Genomic DNA, 6,000 nt, shown 5'->3' on the forward strand with positions numbered 1-6,000 from the left:
CTTCCCTCCTACACGCACCTGTTAGTAATGGTTGATTGTTATTTAGTTCAGCTATTCGCCTGCAGTACACTTAATTGACCACCAGATGGCGACATAGTATTAGGGTTAGGGTTCGGTGTAGGTATGGTGTGAAGGAGGTCTTGGTAGCTCGTACCAAAACCAAATAACTCGAGAACGGTATGTCCTACGGCATTTTTCCCGAGGACGACCCCCCCCCAATAAGTGGGCACAGGCTTTCTTTTGGGACCACCCCCGACTCATATCGAGACAGACACTTGAAACTTGGCACACAGGTCAGCGGCCAGCCCCTGATACACATATCAAAAAATCAGGGTCCTGGATCAAAGGGTCCAAGATTTATGGGAAAAAAAGAGGGTTTTTTTTTGGAGGGAAAGCCCTGCAAGGCCCATATTGACCCCAGCGACAGCACATTTTTCAGTTTTTGTCTTTCCAGCCTCGTGAGACTCCAATGAAAGAAAGTCAGTCCATTTTAGTTCAGAAAGGGGTGACCTTTGACCTCAAGCAGGCCTCAATTTAGTGGGTTTGCAGGTCTAGCCACGCCCCCTTTTGAGACAGACACTTGAAACTTGGTACACAGGTCAGCGGCCAGCCCCTGATACACATATAAAAAAAATCAGGGTCCTGGATCAAAGGGTCCGAGATTTATGGGAAAAAAGATGGTTTTTTGGAGGGAAAGCAGTTTTTCCACGCCCTGCGAGGCCCATATTGACCCCAGTGACCCCAAATTTTTCAAATCTAATTATTGAAGATGTTGGATCCCAAATTATGTACAAATAGTGTCACCATTAACAAACTTAATGTATAAAAATGACGTCACTCTCACAGTGGCAGGAGGCAGAAAAAGCATTCTGTGAAATTAGAGTACTGGTAGGAAGTACGATTCTAGCACTTCCTGACAGTTTAACTAATCTGCATGGTATATATTTTCAATCAAACAGAATTAGACTACAGCAGTCACTTTGTAAATCAACTTGTAAAGAAAATAGGAACAAGAAAATGCATGAAAGAAACAAAGTGTCCAAGGACACAAGGTTTAGATCTAGTTAAATTACACATTAACATAATGACAACAAATGGTTTGAGTCCATATGAAACGTTGTTTAGTAAACCTCATGGGTTGACACAGTTCAAAAATGTGTGGGAAACTGATGATAATTCCACTTTAGCAGATTACATGAGACTGCTGCTACAAAGACTTAAAGGTTTACAACCAGAACTGGAAGAAGACAACCAAACATCACCAACAACATCCATGAAGCCAGGAGACTGGATGTTGATTAAAAGTGTAAAAAGAAAACACTGGCACTCTCCCAAGTGCGAAGGGGCCTTATCAAGTATTGTTAATGACACCGACAGCATTAAGAATTGCAGAAAGAAACACTTGGATACATCAAACCCATTGTGAAGTAGTCATTGTTCGAGAGTATGACAAGGAAGGTAAAGACCAGTCTGTGACGCAGGGGACTTCAGAGTCCTAGACTCTGAGGGATCGTGCTGAGCAGTGAAGATTATAGCACATACCATTGGCCAGAAAACCGAACAAAGCGGCAAACAAAAACAATGCTCAGAATAAGTCTTATTCTCTTTCTCCTACAGTGCCTCAGTGTCTCAGAGTGGACCATGATCTTTATCGCACACCTCCACCCTTGCTTTGCCAACAACCTGACAACAACATCCTGATTCAACAACATACATGATGAGTCCTCTCATCTCACCAGCCATTCCACCATGTCCAGTTTTATCTTCACCAAAACCTGAAGAAGATCCATCACATGAACTGTGCTCTGAAAGCAAACGATCACTTCCAGACATGCATTGTGACTCGTATCCAAACGGATGCTTAGCCCACTTTCTAAGACCACTGAAGAGTTCTGAGTTCATGGTGACGACAATCACATCACCAGCCACTAAAGTGGAATGTGTCCGACTTACAACTGGATGGATCACACCTTTGATGCAAGGACAAGCCATGCACCAGAATCCATGGGTGGCAACAAATGGCCACCTGCAAGGAGGACATCCAGAGGAGAGACTGGGTCAGCAATATGACCCTGGCATATGCAGCAAAGGAGACCTTGGACCAAAGACTTGATAGAGGACGTTCTTAACAAGCATGGTGGAAGGAAGCAAGAAGGTGGGGTGTGATGGGATCATGCCTACTCTGCCTCATCTGATGCCAAAAATGACACTGAAGTTGACAGTAACGCACACACACATGAACACACACACGCACACACAAACAGTACCCTAAAGCAGACGTGCGGTGGTGGTGCAGAGACAAATACCACTATGACATTGTATATGACGTGACCAGAACATGTGCAGTGGTGACATTACTGATTCCAGTATCCATTTACCCCATGAATGTTGGCATGTTACTAAATGCTATATTTGAAGCAGACGAACATCACCTCCCAAACTACTTCCAAACGAAAAGGGAGGTTCCAGACCCCGACTGGATGACGCAAGACTTATCTAATTCCAGGGTTAGGGTTAGGGTTAGGGTTAGGGTTAGGGTTAGGTTTAGGTTTAGGGTTAGACTAATCCCACTTGCCATGAGGGGTACCAGACGAATACAAACTAGTAAATCAGATTGCAGCAGGTTTGGAAAGTATTATCCCATGGATAACAATTAACAAAAATGTTGATAGGATTAACTACCTCCACTATAACATACAGAAGCTTGGGAACTAAACCGAGGACTCACAGCAATTGGAGAACAACTGCATGCCGCGTCACTCATGGCCTTCCAGAATCGCATCGCCTTGGATGGACTGCCTGCGCATCAGCAAGGAGTATGCTCCATGTTTGGCGACCAATGTTGCAATGTCCATCCCCAACAATACAGATTCCACAGGAATCCTGAAGCGTGTGATCTCTGGTTTAAAGGCGCTAAACACCAAGATGAAGGAACACTGGTGTTGACACTGAGATGTTTGGTGACTGGTGGAAAGCATTTTGGGGACAATGGTCTCTTTTTACGTGATGTCCGTGCACTCGCTGAGTGCAATAAGAATGTGTCACAGGAGTTTGAACCTGACAGGAGTTAGAGCGAAAGTGATTCACTCGTTGTGATAAGGCGTTTTAAGCACGCTATTGGCTGTGTGGTGGCACCAATTATTATTACTCGCTTCCGCCAATAGATGGCAGTATAAGCCCCTTAAATGTGCTTGGAATATACATGTTTGCCTTTCTGCAATTTGCTCCATATATGGCACATGTGTGCCACTCCCAAAAAGCATCCAACTGGCTCAGGCTCTCTTGCGAGGTGCTAGTATGATAGCCGTTAACATGTTAATATTGTAGCATTTTAGCTAATTTACTCATGTCCAAAGGCATATACACACATGGCATGATGTGGGGACATGGGACTGCCTGAACACATTTTGGACTTGGAGCTTTCTTGCTAGGTGGTAGCACAATAACCATAAGCATTTTAACAAATTTACTAATGTCTCAAGGCAAATACGAACATGAGCATGTTAGCATTTTAGCTCATTTATTTACTTTAATTTTATTAATTATTATTTAATTTATTTACTTTTTATTTATTTATTTACTAATTTAATTTTATTTACTCACGTCGAAATGCAAATACCCATCCTCGGCCATCTCTGTGTGGAGTTTGCATGTTCTCCCCGTGCATGCGTGGGTTTTCTCCGGGTACTCTGGTTTCCTCCCACATTCCAAAAACATGCTGGGTTAATTGGCCACTCCAAATTGTCCATAGGTATTAATGTGAGTGGGAATGGTTGTTTGTGCCCTGTGATTGGCTGGCAACCAGTTCGGGGTGTACCCCGCCTCATGCCCTTGCGACTCTCGTGAGGATAAGCAGTAGAAAATGAATGAATGCAAATACACACATTGCATGATATAGGGACACTGTGGGACTGCCTTAACACTTTTGGGACTTGAGGCTGTTTTGCTAAGTGTGAGCATGATAACCGTTAGCATTTTAGCATTTTAGTTAATTTACTCATGTTTAAAGGCAAATACACACATGGCATGATGTAGTGACACTATGGGACTGCCTTTACACCTTTGGGACTTGAGGCTGTCTTGCTCGGTGTTAGCATGATAACCGTTAGCATTTTATTTAATTTACTCATGTTTAAAGGCAAATACACACATGGCATGATGTAGGGACACTATGGGACTGCCTTTACAGCTTTAGGACTTGGTGCTTTCTTGCTAAGTGCAGGCCTGATAACGTTAGCATGTTAGCAGTTTAGCTCATTTACTAAAGTCTAAAGGGAAATACACACATGGCGTGATGTCGGGACACTGGACTGCCATGGAGCTTTCAGTACTTGAGGCTCTCTTGTAGGTGCGAGCATGATAACCATTAGCAAAGTGGCATTTTAGATAATTTACCCATGTCTAAAGGCACATACACACGTGGCATGACATAGGGACACTACAGGACAACTCTCTTGCTAGGTGCTAGCATGTTAGCATTTTTAGTTTTTTATGCATATCCAAATGAAAATACACACATGTAATTGTGTATGGACTCTATTGAACTGCCTTGGCACTTCACCACTTAATGCTATCTTGCTAGGTGACACAATGCTAACTGTTAGCATTTAAGAATTAGGGCTCTTTTTTCCTGTTTCAAGGCCTATATAATCATGGCATGATGTAGGAATGCTTTCGCTGCACTTTTGTGCTAGCATGCTAACTGTTAACATGTTAATATTTTAGCTATGTTCCTCACGCCTAAAGGCTGATACAGACATGGCATGATGCAGGGATATTGTAGGACCGCCTCAACGCTATGGAGTGCCACATCGCTAGATGCTAGCGTGCTAATAGTTAGCATGTTAGCTTTTTTGCTAAATTCCATGTAATATACGCATGGCATTGCTCAGCGGCGTGGCACAGCAGACACTGGGCCCGAGGTTCGCAGCACAGATTGCATGCCCATCAAAATTTCCACTGGAATTTGTCTAGTAATAATGTTTCATATATTATTGTTTGTGTTTGAAAATTAGCCAAAACGCTCATGCTAATTGGGTTTTAACATTGACTGCACAGTTCAAGTTCTAAACTAGCCAAAATGTTTGCCAGCTCCATCTCCTTCATTTTCCTGTGTCGGGACGTGGAGGGGGGCACCCTGGCAGAGGAGGCAGAAGTCGATGTGGAGGCCTCGGCTGCACTGTTGGAGCTGCAAAGTGATTCAGGATAAATTTTAAGTGACTTCACCAGCAGAGGACGGCATTTACATTGGCCATTAATTTCAAATGAATGATTTTTTTTTTGTTTTTTTTTCAGAAAATATGAATTTGTAAAAAGCCCATTATTTCTGGAACATGTTATATGAACTACAATTTTCCCTACAAAGGAGAAATCTTTGTCAATTTGGACAATTGTCAACCTGCCCCCACTTTGGACACATCATCGTGTTTCATTGTTTGGCAACTGCTTTGTGATTTCGACAGTCCTCTTAAAAGGTTTCCATAGTGTAGTGGTTATCACGTTTGCCTCGTACTCAAAAAGTCCCCAGTTCGGAACTGGGTGGGAACATGGCCTTGCAATTCCCTCTTTTACAAAAAAATCAAGGTGACAAATGGGAACAAGGATATGTGCTTGATCTCTGAAGGTGTATATGTCTGGTTCGAACTCCTGTGACACTTGTAAAAACACTTGATTACAGAAGAGACAGACAACAAAATTCAATGTTTCTGGCAGCGAGGAGAAGGAAGCAACATACCTAGTGACATGCAGCTCCACTCTGAAGATGCCATTCATGCCCTCTCTTTTTATTGTCTATAGTGGTCACTAATACATTGTCGTGCAACTCTCAGGGGAGGGGGTGCAAGCAGTTGCACGAGCTGTACTTGTTTGTCTATGTGTGTGTGTGTGTATGTATGTGAGAGCTTTTTTTTTTTGCACTTTTTGTGCATGTGTTCTTATCTTGGCACATTTTTGCATGATGAACAGGAACATCTTCAAGGTCACTGCTGGCGTTCCCAGTCA

Source organism: Doryrhamphus excisus, linkage group LG2 (genome assembly GCF_037039965.1).
Source record: "Doryrhamphus excisus strain RoL-2023G ecotype Guam linkage group LG2, RoL_Dexc_Guam_v1.1, whole genome shotgun sequence".
Taxonomy (NCBI): Eukaryota; Metazoa; Chordata; class Actinopteri; order Syngnathiformes; family Syngnathidae; genus Doryrhamphus; species Doryrhamphus excisus.